This window comes from Coturnix japonica, chromosome 4 (assembly GCF_054131305.1).
Source record: "Coturnix japonica strain WE chromosome 4, WE-NBRP24, whole genome shotgun sequence".
Classification (NCBI taxonomy): domain Eukaryota; kingdom Metazoa; phylum Chordata; class Aves; order Galliformes; family Phasianidae; genus Coturnix; species Coturnix japonica.
Genome location: NC_140666.1, coordinates 31,195,788 through 31,214,401, shown reverse-complemented (window position 1 = coordinate 31,214,401; position 18,614 = coordinate 31,195,788). Strand labels below are relative to the sequence as shown.

At 35.2% G+C, this 18,614-nt stretch overlaps 1 long non-coding RNA gene across 2 annotated transcripts in view; it reads right to left on the bottom strand.

Annotated features, from left to right (window-relative positions):
* LOC107313083 (uncharacterized) overlaps window positions 1-18,614 on the bottom strand; it is a 281,315-nt gene that overhangs the window by 214,888 nt on the left and 47,813 nt on the right. The window contains exon 3 of one of the 2 annotated variants that reach the window (XR_014945257.1): window positions 15,806-15,973. The exons of the other annotated variant lie outside the window; for it this stretch is intronic. This is a non-coding gene — a long non-coding RNA (uncharacterized LOC107313083). The remainder of the gene's footprint in view (window positions 1-15,805; window positions 15,974-18,614) is intronic. 2 annotated transcript variants of the gene reach the window in all.

The following is an 18,614-nucleotide window of genomic DNA, read 5'->3' as shown; positions in this document are numbered from 1 at the left end:
GCAACCGAACATTAATCTATCAGCTTAGGCAGGGATTTGCTCAACATATTGGTTTCCGCGAATCCTAAGACTATGATGCCTATGAGTTAGGGGGATTACAGCTTAACTGCAGATGGTCAAGTAAAACACAGGTACTGAAATATTTAGAAATACAAATCTTAACAGGGCTGGTGGACTTCAGAAAACCAAGGAAACATAGCCACCTGATGTTTCTCATTTAATGATTATACACTGTTCTATAAAGATAGTTATTTTTTTCCACCTGCTTTTGTAACTTGACAGTAACAGTAGTTCTCCAGTGTGGTACTGAATTAGGAGGCATTTTGTTTGTATTATTAGAGACTTAATTGAAACAGTCAGAGAGAAAATGTTTTATTAGAGAGAGAGAAAGGACTTTTTTTAATAAGGCTCTAAGGAGAATCAGTTTTAATGATGCTTAACACAGTGTTTTAAACCACACAGTACATTTACACACTATTCCTTGTTAAATGTTGGCTATTTAACAGCAAGCTGGCACCAGATTGCCTGCTGTGGATAGTTAGGTCTGCCTTGTACAAGCTCTGACAGTTTCAACATTGATGAAAGACAGCGTCAATTTTAATTCTCACAGTATTTCACTTCTTGACATTTTCTTTGTCAAACTATTTATAACAGATGTTCTTAGCATGGCAGAAAGAGTAAACAAAAATGTAATCAACTACTAAGCTATACATACTGACATCACTTGAAATAGTAGATATGAGAACAGTACTCAAAAAAGGAGGTACAGCTGTTCCTTGTAGGTGCTTAACACTTGATTATTTGTTATGAATAATAACAAAGGAATAATAAATGAATAATAAAGTATGCATATGATAATAGTCATAAAAAAATAAATGTCAAGATTCATCAGCTGAAAATAAAAAGCACAGTATAGAAACTCAGAAACTAAGAAATATATTAGTTTGGGGTTTTTTTTTATGGATAAGAATAATCAACACTTAATAAATCAGATTTTGAAAAAATGATATCAAAGCATAAATTTCAGATAAGTAGTTCAGCTACAATCTAGCTGTCTTTCAAAGTAGTTGAAAGAAAACATCAAAATTAAGTCTCACTTCCAAAATATAATTTCTTGTCTAGAATGTGACAGATTTAAAGATGTGGCAAACTTTTGACGTTAAGACAAAGAAAAGGTGAGAGTTCAAATAGCAGTATACAAGTCACAGGTTGAAAGTCAGCACTGTAGATACTCCTAAAAATAGTATTGTTACTCATAGAAGCTATAAAGACAAAACACAAATAGGGCATTTAAACATAGAGTTTTGCTTTATTTCTTCTGATATTTCCCCATAGCTTAGTTCTAAAAGGCAACTATACACTAAAGAAAAAGCAAATCAAATGTTGATAAGGTGACTCAATCAATCATGGGACATATTAGCAGTGGTAAACAAGGTTTTCTAACCAGAGCGTTAACCTTCAGGAAGAAGGAGGAGGAAGTAACAAAATAATAAATCCCCCAAGCACATCAGTTGGTATGCAAATCTAATAACCAGTTACTTCATTACTGGTACTAACATTCCTTTTGTTGATCCAAAAGGGGAATTTGCACTCTGCAACAGAACTTTCTAATGCAATACATAAGATCAAGGGTAATGTCCAAAAAGTCCTAGCAGTTGTCAAAGGCTTACATAATGAACTAAATACAAGGTAGAGTAATGAAAGTGAACATCTCATCTTTCATAACCAAGTCATAAAGTATACTTTTTGCAATGATTTGGGGTGAGTACACTTTGAAGGGTTAAAAAAGCTTATACTGTTAGGTAAGGAAAGAAGAAATAACTGTCTTAAGCATCAGTTTGATTAATCCACTGAACCCAGTACAGAGAAGACAACATTTATTGGCACCTCTGTAATCACAGCTTTCAGTGTTTTGAGTTTGGATATACCAATGAAATCTAGAAATCTACCTTGGTGTTTGCCAGGTGAAATTCAAAGCCTAAAACAGTCTCTGCTCATCACAGACAGCCTTCATTTCTGTATTTCTGACCTTCTCATCCTGGAAAATTAATTCTGCTAGTAATAAACAACCTTTTTACCACACATATGCTCCACCTTAACCTTGTGGTGCCTCCAGGTAATTCTCCATGCTGATTTGTTCTAGTCTGACAACTGTGTGCTGGGATTTAAGTTAACCTTTTATACTTCCTTAACAGATGCTTCATAGACTCCAGTCAGGGATTTTTGTTAATTGCTTCTCCAATGGTGAGGACATCTCAGCTGCAAGGGATTAGGAAAGGTTCGCGAAATTAACAACAGGTGAATTAGAAGTGGATCAGATGCTTTCCAATTGGGAAAAAAAAAAAAAAAAAAAGTAAATGTTAAAATCTAAGTTTGATCCTCATGTTCATGCATGCTTTTGAAATAGGATTTGTCAGTTTCAGATGCAAAGCAGATCCTATTTGGTATTACTGACTTCATCTAGTTTATATTCTGAAACATTAAAATTGCAGAAATGACCTGCCAAGTATTGATGTAAGCTTATTGACAAAACAGAATGCTTCACAGTAAGGGCATCATATCACAAGGCTCCGCACAGTGACTCTGTAATTACTGTTTCAGTCTCTGCATATCAGATCTCTAGCATACTGTGCTCAATTCACCAAAAATAAAAAGAATTAGCTCGTGTAAGTAGGAATAAATTATCTGAAACAAATAATCTTCAAGAACTCACAAAACCAGAATTATTCTAAAATGATGTTGCTCTTCTTACTCTAAGGCTTAGAAATAATGGGTTAAGTCAGCTATTTCATCAAAAATTCCCAAAATCCTTACCCGGTAGCGCATAGAAGGCAGTACAATCAAAAAGCCTAAAAAAAAAAAAAAAAAAAAAAAAAAAAGAGCATAGGAAAAGTCTTCTCAATAATATTCTGTGTGAAATAAGAACCGTTTCATATTTTGAAGCAAGGAGAAGGACAGAATGTCTAGACAAAGCTTCAGCTTGGACTGGACAGGCAGGATAACTGTAACTTGTTTCACAACATCAGATGGGAATGCAAGGTAGCAGAAACGAATAGCATGTCCAGCTATACTTGCATTTCTCAAGTCTTTTAATTATTTCTATTTTCTCTCTCACTTTGCATTGACTCACTTTGCATAAGAGTTTGCATATTCATTCATTTGGGAAGATTTTCATTTTAAAATGAAAAATAAAACATATTTTAAAACTTCTTAAAAAATTATCATCTGTAAAATGTAAACAAGTTTATGCAATCTTTTAAGGGTGGACATTAAATTGACCTCTTCTACTGAACAAAACAGCTCAAACAACTGAGTTGCCAACAATCCATGCTTACCTGGTTTTGGTTATTTGTTGGCTGTCCCTGTTCAAGGGCATCTCTCTCTCCTACATAAATCTGCCTCAGACCAAAGGTAGAGCAAACAAAGTAAGTTAATAGTGCAAAGGTTTCACTCAGTTTGCCTGCGTAGAAATCACTACTTGGAAAATGAACTCTGAAGGCTCACTTAGCAGTCAAGAATTGTGCTGTCAGGATTCATTTCTCTGTATAAATAACAGACAGGATATCAGGATATAGCCCATATGTGTGCATATATCATTAACCCACCATTTCAGTATTAGTAGCACTATTTATTGAATCATGCAAACTTTTTTTAATTGGCCAATTTCAAAAAGGCTTTGTTTGGAATTCCTTCAGGTTTTTACACCTATTAATATTCATCTTCAAGAATTATGTCTTTAAATACTAATAACTGTCCCATTTCATCCATAATTTATGAACCTCTTCTTAACACAAAATCCATAGGTATCACTTGCTGCCCCTTGACTCCAAAACTTAAAGCCAAGCAAAGCTGTATTGAACAGCATAAGAATATAACTGTCATTTTGTGCAGCCTCAAAAAAACCTACAGTTTAAGTAAAGTTTAGGTAAAGTTCATAGTTTTTTCACATCAAAGACAGAAAGCTAATGCAAACACTTCAAATATATTTTGTTTATTTTATATGTAATTTAACAGTGTTTGACAAGGTAAAAACTCTTAAGAAATACTATATCATTTGTGAGAAATGGTGCTGAATCTTAAGAAAGCAAATATTCCAAGCCATTACAAACTATTCTTTGAAAGGAAGGTTTTGTGTTGATTTTTTTTTAATTACAGCTGTCAATCAAAAACATTATTTTGTTCACTGGTATTCAAAGACTAGGTTTCAAAGGGAAGACTGCTGTTAAAGAAAAAATATGGTTTTTCTGAAGTAAGGACACACAGGAGACTCAATAATCTGAAATATTTTAGAAATGAAGATGCAAGTCAACATCAGACAGAAATTTTTAAAAGCTTTTCCTAGTATGCAGTCAAGTTAATTACAGTTTAGGAAACATCATTTGTATTGATTCTTCCAGTCTAAACAGCAAATTCTGTATTCTATATAGCACAGAAAACAACTTTAATTATGAGTTAATAATAATTTTGAAAGACAAGGAAGAACATTAAGCATGAGCAAATGAGCTTTCTCAGTTCTAGTCAGAGTCAAGTATAAGACTGCATGTATGTGATCACATTTATAAAATATTAGGAAAAAAAAAAAAAAGAAAAAAAAAGTAAAAATACTTGTGCCTGGATGAACTGAAAAAAAACTCTCTCCAGACTGAACTCTGCAAAGATTTAAAGCATATTCCTTTAAAAACAAACAAACAAACAAACAAAAAACCCTCATTAGCTCATGTCTACATAGCAGTAAAAAACAATCCCTGAACTGACTGAGACCCAAACAAGTAATCCTGCACTTTGTAGTCCAAAAAGCACCACTGCCATGTTCTCACAGTACTGAAGACATACTGCCTCCATGCTAACAAGGACAAAGATTCCCAACTTCCCAACTAACATATTCTCTTACATTTGGCCCTTCCTGAAGACAAAGATGTCCTGAATAGACAACAGGTCTGATTGACCATCACAGTTCTTTATAGTCTGATATTTACATATAAGCTTCAAAGTCTCTGTAGATACACTCTCCTATATGGTTGTATCAAAGTACACTTTAATGCCTGGTATGCAAGTGTCTGCCTAGTACTCCTACACTGGCAGCAGTGCAGTTTATTTGAGTGCAGTTTTCATTATATGGACTCTCAAATAGCTCTTCCTGCAGGCATCTTTCTTTAAAACATCAGGCTGCAGTACCTAATGAAGGCAGAAGCTTACGTATTGTCAATACAGCCAAAATTTTCCCACATGCAAACCTCAGGCTTCCAGTCTGAAAGACTGCATGGGCAGAAGTGACAGTACCCAAACTGTGAGGTACGTGTACTCTCAGGGAAGTAGACACTTCAAGTCTGACAGTGATGCTGGGAAAACCATGAACTGTGGGATTACCTGGCCAGGAAAGAGAGGGATGATCCATAAAGATGCATCTACCCTAAGTCACACTAGTAGACAAGTCTCATTAATGGAAGCACAAGTGCAGAAACAAATTAACAGACACAATACTGTTAAATGCCCACATAATTTACCCTTTAAATGTTACCAACAGTTGTGCCCATGCCACGTAAGTATTGTCTTAAGAAAAATGCTACAGATAAAGAACAGATCTGATAAATAACAAACTGTTCATTTCAGCAAGTTCTATTACCTTCTTAATAGTAATTACTATCATAGCATCAGGTAGTCATATTTTTCTAAAATTCTGCCATTATAGTATAATATTATATGAATTTAAGTCTTCTATAGGTTTGTATGCGCTCCACTTTCAGCAAAAGATCTTATAGAAATCAATATATAGATTCAGATTTTCTTCAGGTTTATAATATGTATAGTCAATGAAACAGGCAGGGGAAAAAAGTGGAATACAATATTAAAAGGTTAAAGTTTAAGCAAAGCACGTCTCATACCAGTACAGTGAAACTTCTGACCTTTTGTTATTCCAGTGGCAGTAACTTGTTCAGCCAACTGATTGTGTTTTTACAAATACATGTATGTAATGAAAAATAATATATACGTATGACCTGCTTCTCAGTGTCCAAGATAAGAAATCTTGTTGCAGTGAGACCTGATAACTGTAACCAGCAAAGCACTGACCAAAAAGATCAGTCATTCTGTAACCTGTAACCACTGCTATGAATTAGCTTTTTTGTAGTATCTAACTAGTCACGGTAAAAAGATAAGTTTGAATTTTGTGAAGGCTTTAAAAAAAAAAAAAAAAAAAAAAAAAAGTGGTTGAATGATATCGTTACAGATTATTTATCAGCCTTCAATCCTCTTATATTATTTTTGTAGAACAAGTAACAATGGAGGTTGTTTCATCGCTATAATGGCCTATTTTCTCTGCTCTAGGATTTAAGCTATCAAATGTAAATCATGTTCTGTTACTCTGAAGTTTTCTCAGTGTCTCCCCAAAGGCAATGGATTGATGGCTTCTTGTTGAAAAGATTAAATGCAACATTTTTCAATCACACTCAAAGCATTTATTCTTCTACCTCAGAGATGTAGCAGTTCACCTGACTGAGCTGTCAAAAAGGCCTACTCTTGCTTGCACTGAACCAGCACAGATTGTAACCTGGAAAGCTGTCTATACACACAGACAGAAAACCACCCAAATTATTTCAACAAAACTTACATGAAGCAAATTTGTATGATGAGCAGTGATATCATGTCTTATGATATGATTTGGGTTGATCTGATGGCTTTCCTGAATAACGAGCCATATGTAAGGAAGCAAGAATTCTGGTATGAGCAGTATCTATGATTTGCAGCCAGCAGACAAGTTTAGAAAACTGATGGGTGCTGGATCAGTTCTTAGTACACACAGCACAAGCACAGAGGAATGAACATCAGTGCACCAGTATCTCTTCCTGCGACTTTTTTCCTAATTCAAGAGATACTATGCAGATTCTAATTCTAATTCTGCTTTGGTAAATTGATTTTTGTACAGCATGAAGAGATGCATTCTGCTTCCACTACAGAATTAAAGAAATATTACACATCACCTTTCACACTAAGTAAAAATCAATTTTCTACCTGGATGTAATGACAATATTTCTCATTCCTGCTGTGAAGTCATATGTCTCATCAGGCTCAAATTCACAAATTGGTGCATTTCACTAACATCAAATATAACATGTAATCTGTTTAAATATAGTGTTTTAGATGTCACACAGTTCTTCCTTTCCAAAGGTTATGTGTAGTTTTCTCTACTGTATTTAATATTACACTTTCTCCTCCCTCCCTCCTGCTTCATGTAAGCTCAGCAGTTATCAAGAGACTTTGGTCTTGGTAAAACCCCAAAACATATTACATCTAAAAAAATGCATAGCAGTCATCTCTCCCTTTCTCCTCATGATTAAGGACATTCTAGAAGATGAGCTGCATTAAAAGCTTGGATCTGAATCAGAACACAACAGAAAGCCAGCTGTAAAGATTTGCCTGTAGACTGCTACAAAAAGATCTTATTTGCAAAGCTTGCTATGTGGTGATGCAGATAAACGATAACACTGTGAACTAGCAAAAGACAGAAGGCTTTATTCTACATATATCTGGGTTTGACTTCTTATTTGTTATCAAATACATGGTTTTGAACATATATTCATAAACATTTAGTTCAAGCAGTTCTGTGCATGCAGAGTTTTAACACAGGAAAAGCAGTAGTAAGCTGTTACCCCATGTAGTAGTACAGAAACAAATCTTAACATTTGAGTGACTTGAGTGGAATGAAATGTTAGTAAAAGAAATGGTTAGCTAGAAAAAAAAGAAATTTGCACTTCTGGCAAATGATGCATTTCCAACCAAATGAGAAAAAACTTTTCCCTGCCATTCTATCAATCAGCATGTAGTTTATTATAAGCTGGTGATAATATAGCTTTGGAGATTAGAAAGCTAGTGAGCTACAAAGATCAAATTAATTCTACTTAAATGAAAAAAATAAAAAATAAATAAAATAAAATAAAACTTCCAACAAGCAAGCACAAAACTTAACCCTCTCTTCGAAGTTGAGAATGCGAAAACTCCTCAGAAATATTATCTAATGTTAATTTTGTCAATATCCTGAAGGGGAAATTCATGAGCCAGATGACAAGCAAGAATTATATTCCACGTATCTGAGCTAGAGTTGATTATTGGTATTTCTTTTTTTAATTCATTAATTAAAAGAACTGTGTGAGCATGAAATAAGGAACAGAGAGATTACGATTTGGAGAACCTCAGCCAGTATTATTCACATTTTGGTCAGTAAGATTACTTGCTGCAGTGCACGTTTCGCACTTTAACAACAGTGATCTCATTTCCTGGTCAGGGAGGCAACCACAGCATGTACAGCTGCAGCAGAAGCGTGAGTCCAGCCTCCTCAAGAAAAGAAAAACCATTTTGATTTACATTCCTAAATTTGAGTCTCATGTCTGATATCTGTTCAACAAATTTGATCCTCATTCACCTCCCAGAGAAAAGCAATGCTTTAGAACCAGTTAATTACATCATCTGCAGTCTGTAAGGGAGTTGTTGGTGGCGATTCAAGAGCTGGCTAATTTCAAGGCATCCAAACTTGATGATAGCAAGATATCCAGAAAAGGAAAAGAAAAGCTGGAGTCCTACCTCCTCTTCCTCGTCTTGAGAGGGCTTGTCATATGCTTCCTATGGAGATGTGACCAAAACCACTTGTCCCTGTGTCCCTGCCTTCATCTGATGTCTGGCAGCTCCCCAGGGCACATACACAAGGGGATGTTATCCTGCAGAAACAAACCCCAATACCCACCTCACACATCATCCTATGTCCATGGATGAAACTGTCACTGTGGCCTAGTGTGCTCTAACAGGCAAACTAGCCTAGCACAGTTCTGTGACATATGTGCTACTCCTGTCTTCTATACTAAAATTAACTTTTAATTGGAAATTAAAATACACTACTACACTTTTGATCAGCTATATCTTCATCAATAATGCTAAAAGAAGCCATCCTACTTGATTCCCCTAGAGAGGATCATAGCTAAAATGAGACAAATATTATTCTAAGTGGTGGCACAAACCCCAAAAGAAAACATGCCTTTCAAATAAGTGCAGCAGCTTTTAATTTCTGAATTGTTCAGTCAAGCATACACATTCTTGTCTGATGAAGAAGAATATAATTACCTAAGGGCATGTCAAAAATAACTGTTGCTTTTCCCTTCCTGTCCTTTCTTGGAAGATAAGAGATTGGTGAGCCAATCAAGAAATTAAAACTGACAATTCACAAACTGATAGTCATGTTGCTATTTATTTATTTTTTCTTTGCCTATTTAGTGTGAGTGCAGCTATCAGGCATATACATAAAGAATCTGACACAGCCTTCAGCAATCTGAACTAATTCTTGAGAAAATTAATTCCTTAAAAAAATAAAATAAAAAACACACTCAGGAGGTCACTGTGTTGTCCTATATCATTTGTAGTAAACAGAATGTTTTCAGTTCATTTCAGCCACCTAACTTTCATTTTCAGAAATCTCATGTTCACTGGCTAAGACAGTAATATCAAGTTCAACATTTTGAAATATCAGACTGGTTAAGGAAATAAGGTATTTTGTTTTGCTTTTTTTCCTTACTTAACATGCACCCATTATCAGCAAAACTACTTTGCACTCCTTCCTCATTGCAGAAAAGGATGTTCTGACAATTTCTTCACATGAAATATTAGCAAAAGATTAGTATTTCTTCTACTGATCCAACAGAGCATACTGCAATAAAATAGGTTTTGATTTCTTAAATATTCTCCCTAAACTCAATTTTATGTTCTGTTGCTTTACTCATACAGTCACTTCGTTTTACAGATAGGGACCTAGATTCAGTGGTCACATGCATTAGTCTTGACCACTCTATAATTTAAATAATTTACTACATATACTAATGTTATGCCTGAAAACTTGGTTATAAATTAATTTTGTTGAATTTTCAGAACAGTTCATGTAGAGAGCAAATTTGTAAGCAAAAGGATCTTGTCCTACAAATCCCTGAAATATGAGAATATGTTATTATATGTTTGTACAGCTAAATTTTAATCCTTGACAGTAAGCCGTGTCTGCACATATTTAGTACTTACATTATAAAGACTATCTGTAAAGACAACAAGGATCTGAGGTAAATACTACTGGATTTTCTGATACAGATAACATCTTCCCTAGGGATACTGAGAGATTTTCAAAGACTTATAAAGAACCATTTCAGTATTTGAGATATATCATTATTAGCAGTCACACTCTATTATATTTTAGAAAGGATGGTTTCTGGGTTTTGCTCTGGTGTATTCTACTACACAGAGAGATGGGGGAAAAGGGCAAGCCACTGAATATTTAGAAAACTGTTCCCTTTGATATTGATAAAAATTCAACCAGAAAATTTGCTTTTAAAAGTTAACATGAAACAAAATACGTTATTAGCTGTTCAAGAGAAATTCACAAATTCTGAAAACATGAACCTCAGCCTGTTCTGTTGTTTGAGGCCAACAGAGAATTGTTTGATCTGCTTGAGCTTGTACACTGGTTCTTTTCCAAGACTGTCTTCAGATCACCCAAATAAGCAGATCCTCAAGTAAGCTTCTGACACTTGTAGAGCTTTCAAAACCTTTCTTAAAAAAAAAAAAAAAAAAAAAAAACACGCAAAAGGTAATAGTTCTGTTTTCTGAAATATTTTTATGGACCATTTAAAATTTAATAGAGAAGGAGCACATCATTCTAGTAGATACATGGAGCCCTTTATTATGCACGAATCAACAAATCTTCCTAACAATGGCCTTTTTTTCAGTTTTCTGAAATCCTGAAGAGTTTTAGGAGCTTAAAGAAAAAAAGCTTCTAAAACCAAAATCAAAGCAGTTTCAGAAACCCTACTTGTGACCCAAAATATTATTCAGTAGACATGTAATGTCTACTTAATGTCTACCTTAGCATGGCTCAAACAATTACTTTGACCTTGACAATGGCCAGGTATAGGCTTTCTGGAAAGAACAGAATATTGCTTCTCACTGCCCACCCACTCTCAAAGAAAGCAGCATTTCTTTCATTATCAAGCTTTGGACCAAGGCACACAGGAGCCTGAATGGCACAAAATTATACACATTTAGAAACAAAATCCCTGTAGCCCATATTCATGCACTTCCTAAATATATACAGGCTCTCACACAATGTGATATTAATACACTAAAACTAAACAAGTAAATTCTGTGATAAAATAGTTCATTGTAGATATCTCATTAACTTTGGTCAGACTAAAGCATGGTAGTAATGGCCTCTTATGTATGAAAACAGCGTAACAAATTTCTCAGTTATAACACTATCATTAAAAAACGTCAATTCAGTGCAATAAACTTTCATTGAGGTTTATGCTCTCTGCTCACAACAAGCTGGAAATTTTATTCTGATTTTAAGAAATACATGGGTCCTAGTACACAACAGTAGAGAATCAACTACTCATTTGTCTTGTTAATGACATATTACTGTGATGTTCTACATACTTAAACTCACAAAAATAGATCAGGTTATTTGGTTTCTACTGGCATAAATGGAAAAGTGGTTTGCTTCACTGTTTAGTAAAAACCACAGATCACACAGAATTTACACCATTTCTCCAACACAAATTCAAAATGCTCGCGTAACTCTACAGTTAATATTTGCTTTGTCTCAAAAACCTGATTTACTGAGGTGTTTCTAAACATAGTAAATAATTGAAGAAACTGCAAAGTATGCTTGTGGAAAGGTTCACACGAACCTTGAAAACTCTTTTGTTGCATTATTTAGTATAGTTATAAATGTCAGGCTACTGTTCATAGAGGTATGTCTGTTTAGAATGGCATTTGCAGAATAATGTTTACTAGAGTTCATATGAGTTTTTCTGCCAGCACTGCTGGCAGTTTTTTCCTTACCTTCCCCACACCCCCCACTCCAAATATGTTTAACATCACTGGTCCATTTGAAGGAGATATTTCATCTTCACTGTTTTCAGCTGTGGGTCTCCTATGGCAAGTTAAAACACTCCAGAGCACAAATTGTTATTACTGTTGTCATTATTTATTTGAACACTGAAGGTCTAATCAAGTAACTGATTCTCCACTCAGCCCTTTATGTTGTACAATTACAACTAGAAAAAGAATCTTCTATTTTAAGAGAGTTTCATTCAAAATGTTCAATACGAGTAAAGTAGTGCAATATAAGAAAACAAAGAATTTGTCAGGAAATATCCAAATGCCCTGGTGAATATTCTATTTTAATTAAAGCAAAAAGTATGTTAAGTCGTAACATTGACTCAGCACATTAGGTTCAATGCGTCCATCTTCTGTTTCCACTGTGAACTTTTTTCTAGTGACAAAAATGATTACTGCATGTCTGACTTTCACCTACTATTTATGATCATACAACTAAACCTGAGACAGTGGAAGTGCCATCTCAACCATCATCACTTTGAAGTTTAAGTTAAAAAGCAGGAACTGCAGGAGTTGAACACTTAACGGATCTGTTCACTTTGGAGACTCTTTACATATTCTTCAAGGCATTTGAACTTTTTAGGACATGTATTTGTTGTTCAAGGGCAATTACTTGGAACACGGTAAAACATGATTCTATACAGTAACTGATCAGATCAAATTAAGGGATAAAAACTGACTTTCAGGCTTATGTCAAGCCAGCCAAAATCATGCCTTGAAGCAATTCATTAAGGAGCAAGATACTGAAAAAATAAGCAGCTATAAATGCATCATGCACTGATATGCCACATTCTTCTGCTCCATGTCTCTTGTGTGCCTAAAGAAAAGAGACAACTTGAAGTACTATAAGACAAGGTACCTGAAACATGCACTATTTCATACATCTTTGCTAAGTTTACTCTCATTTGACCAAAGTGATGGATTCAAGTATTTCCTAGAAATAAGTTATTTTTATGCGTAACTGAGAAAAGGAAATAACACTTCACTGAATGTACCACAGAAAAAAGTGAAGGATTGATCTTAATACAAAGCAAACTATCAGTTTTTATAAAGTTAACAATCCTTTAGCCTAGCTTAATCCATGACTAAAAAGCCAAATTCTGAAGGTGTGATTTATTCATGCTGTGTCCATTGCACTATAAAACATGAATTGCCATCTATTGAAAGCCACTGGAACAGCAGTGAAGCTTCTAAATGCAAATTTATTGCCAGTAGTAAAGTGATACATGTAGTATGGCAAATAAGATCACAGAATGTCCTGAGCTGGAAAGGATCCACAGGGACTGTTCAGTCCAGCTCCTGTCTATCTTCCAAAAGATCCAACTTCAATTGGAAATGAAAACAGGCAAGCAACTTTAAATTTAGACTTATTGTAAAAAAAAATTTTAAATACTTCTTACTGTGTCATCAAAACACAAAAGCTGCCTTTTTTGAATTGCTCTCAGTAACAACAAACATCATGTCTGTCAGAATGTTTCATATGCACTCCTTGGATCTTGAATTTATTTTCTTCAAGCTATCTAACCATTAAACAACAAAAATTTAATTCCCGGCATGTAATACTTCATAAGACCATTTTAAAACAATGTTTTTCAAATCTTTTTTCTCTCAATCTGTTATTTTTTAGACGTACACATTTACACTTTTAACTTGCATCTTTTTCTTCTTAAATTATAAAAAATCTCATCTTTTTCCTCAAAGTGAAAGCATTTTATACTACAAGTCTACAATACAGCACAACAAGAAAAGCACCAAGTTTCTGTGAAACTCATTACTGGACCTGGAAATAAAGGACCACAGTACCTACATCAAATACAGAAAGTAACATTTAAAATGTTTTCTTAGCTTCATATCTCTGTATTTAATCTATTCTGTGCTAAAACTGGAGAACACAGAGAACTAGTCTCAGTGGATTTCCAAAAGGCCTAGAAAACAGAAGTTTTAGCTGAGCACTTTAGAGGTAACTTGCTATGAGCTAAGAAGTGGTTTGCATTGCTCTCTGGTTTCCATCTCCCCCGTGCTTTGGATTTTAAAGGGGAGAGAAAAATCTTTGCTGTCCTCATTTCACCCACCCCCTTCAATTTCTTCCACGACTTTAATTACATTTCTTCTCCATAAGCTTGTCTTGCCTTTATTTTAAAGAGATGAGAGCTTGCAGCAAGGTTCCCTAACAAAACTTTCAGTTGTATTTTTAATGTACGAAGTCAGAAGCATATATTAAAAGATACAAAAAGCCGCTGATTATTAATTCCAGTTAAACTATTACTGAGAGAGAATCACTGATCAGAACTATACTAATTAATTTTACATATTCAGTCATTTTCAACAAGAGCAGCTTTGTGAGTACTTACAGTCTATCAAGCTTTGCTTAATGTTAAACCCTCACCTTTTGTGCCAGCACACTTTACAATATTGTTGAAGAATTGTTGACAAATGTAACATTTAAATTTTTCACAAGAGAGCTAAAACTGAAATTACTTACTTTTTATTTTAATCACTGCTTTGTACAGCTAAGTAGGAAAAATGTTTATTAATCTACACACAAAGTCCTCCTTAAGGGTAATCATTTTATCAAATTACGGTGTGTTAAAAAAACACAATTCAGAACTTGACAGTTTTTGTTAAGCTTGTTTTTGATAACTGGACACGGAAGTCGCTTCTGGCCATTTGGATGCATGTATTCTACTTTCATGGAGCTTTTGAATAACAATCAAATTTAAACATATCACTCATTCTGCTGAACCAGCTTGACAGTTTTGATAGCACATTATAGTAGTTTATATTTCATTTCTGGAAGATTTCAGTAGACATCTCAGAACTAGGCTACCTTGGAAGCTCAAACTCCAATGGGCTCTGACTTTGATCTCAGGTCATCTTTAGTTAATGCAAATAACTCATGGAGAGTTCTTTCATATTAACATTAACATGGAACTTTTGAAGTACCACTTTCTCACATCCTTCTTTATTTATAACTTTGTTGGGCAGCTCAAGAGGCATCTTTGTGAACCACCAAGAACTATTTCTCAATCATTCAATTCCTAATTAAATAAAACAATAATTAATGGGTATGATGTTTGTTTGATTAAAAGCAAAGCAACGATAGCCTTGTAGAAAATAAAGTTGTTTGCATTTTATTACAGAGAAAGTGAAAAAGAAATCCATATTGTAAATTCTCTCTGTTCTTTTCTCCTTTGAAATGATAATAGCAATGCAGTGGGGAGAGAAGCTGGATGAGGACAGAGCAAATAGGGGGAATGTTATCTGTGAATACTCTGATGTACAAACCAAGTTTTGACTTGGTATTATTCGTGCCCTTCTGTTTAACTTCTTAAAAATTCATGAGTCCAGCAGTGGCAATAGTTAAACAGTAACAGTACATTTCTATCAGTCTTCCTGCAAAAGGAAGAAATCCATTTTTAACTTTAACACGAAAACAGAAGGAAAAGTAATGGCAGAATAAAGCTGGAAAAGCAGCAGTAATTATTCCATTACTCTAACCAGATGTTCTGATTGGGCCAGCTTTGCAAATCAAGTCCGTCACCAGCAGTAATCTGTCCTGGCTTGCTAAACTAATGACCTCTTACACTAGTTTCCCATTGAAGAGTGAAAATGTGCAAGGAAACATGAACCACTTTCTGTATATCAAAGATAAAATATGCTTTTTGAACTGCAACTTAAAACAATCTCATGTAGATTTCCATGCAAGAATCTGCTCAAATAATTCCATGTTTGATGGAAACTATCCCACGTCATATTAGGTATATAACATAATTTTAAACTCTTATATTTCTGTTGAAACCACACTCAAATTATCATCCAGTATAAAGCAAAACCAATTTAAACAACACATATTAATCCATTATCATTACAAGTTGGAACTCACAGAATCACAATGTGGTTGGGGTTGGAAAATGGCCTAGACCACTGTCCTGCTCAAACAGGGTCAGCTACAGCAAGGTTGCTCAGGATCGTGCTCAGTCAAGGTTTTGTGTATCTCCAAAGATCGGCATCCCACAGACTTGCTATAAAACTCGCTCCAGTGCTTGACTACCTTTATAGCAAAAAAAAAAAAAAAAAGTTCCAGTTTAAACAAAATTTTCTGTTCTTCATTCTTCACCCACTGCCTCTTCTAACATCACTGGATACACTGACAAAAATCTGACTCCACCTTCATTACTCCCACTGGTTGAGTAATCTTGATGAGATTCCCACAAAACCTTCTCTTCTCCAAGCTAGTAGTCTCAACTGTCAGCCTCTATTTACATGTTCAGTTCTCCAATCCTCTGAACATCTTGATTGCCCTTCACTGGACTTTCTCCATTATGTCTTTATTACTCTGGCACTGGGGAGGCCCTGCACTGGGGTGCCAGCCCTCGAGATGTGTCTCACTTGTGCTAAAAAGAGGATTGTTTCCCTCAGTCTGACAGCAATGCTTTTCCTAATGCAGTCTAAACGACTGCTGCCTTTCTTTGTTGCAAGTGCACACTGCTGACCAACATTCAATTTTTCAACCACATAGATCACTAGGTGAAGGTTTTCTCATGTTAATTTTAACAGTACTGTATCACTGTCGACTATTTCAGGTATGCAGATCACTCTATACTATGGCAACTTTCTGCACCTTAGCAATAGGTCATTAAATCCTTCATCTTTTTAATATTAATAACTACAGTACAATACTGTATAAATACAGCAGAACATACTTTCTTATTTCAGGAATTTCTGTATAACTATGTAGTCTTTTCCCTTTTATATTCCAAGCCTTTACTTATCGGTCTCTCTTTGTGATTAAGTCTGCCAACCTGGATGACGAGTTTTCTACATATAAATGGAGTATTTTCAGTTTCTCTCGGCCTTACACTAGGAGTTATTCTCACAGTGTGAGATCACAGAATCACTCTGAATACATACAGTAGTTATCTAACTGAGCACCGTATTTTGTGATGCTGAATAATCACATCAGCAGCATTAGTTAGTCATAACTATTTTTGAAAAGCAAATTTGAAAATAGCTTTAAAAGTTGTGCTTGGACATATAAAAATCACAAAAGTGGATCTTCCTCCAATGTAGATTATATGCATGGGCACTGTATGGCTTAAAGATTGCATTTTTCTACACTGGCTCTAAAGACATCAGTGAAGCACAGGTTCTGGAAGATGCAACACTTTTCTGAGCAGAAGACCAAAATTAAGTGTGTCAGAAATTATAAAATCTTCCTAAGAATTTTTGTACTCCTATGATAAAATTCTTACAGTATGCTTAAGTGAAATCAAAATAAAAACATAAATGTATATACACAAAAGCACTGCAGTCACTCTGTTTCTTCTACCTATAACACTCATCACCACAGCAGATGTGCAATGTAGAAGTGCTTTATACAAACATAGCATTTATCTCTTTTGATAGAGTCCTAGATCCAAATTTAGCAGAAAATTCATGCAAACTACCTTCAAAAGTCCTAGCAGTTGTCCACCTACTTGAACTCCGTACCTTTGGAACTCTAACTCATAAATACAGAAATATAGAAAGATGGTGGCATTTTTTAAAGTGCCATAACACACAAATAAACAAATTAATCTGCTTCATAACAAGGAGTATACAACATATGAATCTTTCCTGACTGGACCTCATGTCACAGCTGGACCCTTTCCTGCCACTAAGATATTCTAGGCAGCTGGCCTTGTCCTAAAATATCTTAGCTCCACCTTTCTTGGATTCAGCACCATCTCTTTCTCTTCGGCAGACTAGCAATGAATTTCTCAGCTAATACTTCTTTAGAAATTGAACCTTGTAGCTCTGATTTGTCACTACACCGGAGTTTGAATCTCCCCTGTGGCGCAAGTGGTAGAAGTGCCGCTCTGCTACACAGAGGCTCAAATCCCAGGGGCTGGACTCGATGACCTCTAAGGTCCCTTCCAACCCGCACGAGACTATGAAACTATGAAACTACCTCTACCCACACTCACAAGCAGAAGGGAGAGGTGATTGTGGTGAGTTAGCTACAGACTCATTACTCTTAGCTGCTGGGTATAAATCGGAGGTATATCAGGGTTGCTGTAAAAGACAGCCATGACAAATTGGAAGCAAGAAAGCTCTGTTCAGCCACTTTCTCCCTCTTCCTTGTTCCCTTCCCCTCAAGAGACACAGACTATTTCCAGCCAAAGTACTTAAAAGTCACGTCAGACTCCTCAAGTCAAAACACTACCATTGCAATTAATTACTGTCTTCTGAAGGTGTATTTTCCATGTGTTTACATCATCAGTTTTTTCAAAAATAAGAAAGCCTATGCCTTTTTAAAGGACAACATATTCCTAAATAAGCAAAAAACACAACAGCTGAAGCTTTCAGAAAAAAAAAAAAAAAAAAAAAAGCAGTTGGAAAACTCATATAGACCCTAGATAGAACAGAAGAGTTGGCAAAACTTCCAGCTGCCCTCTTTAAAGTCTGGGATATCATCTTCTCAGGAACTGTGCCAATGCAGTTTTGCTACATACCTTATGGCTCAATGCACAGAGTGGCTGCAGAGATGGCAGTCCCAAAGGAGCCATCAATCACAGCACATTCAGAGGTCTGAGTGCCGGCCTGAGAGCCAGATAAAGCAGGGTGCTGATGTCCATGGACATTTTTTTTTTTTTTTTTTTTTTTTGTGGTTCCTACTTATATATGACTTACAAAAATTATCATATTATTAT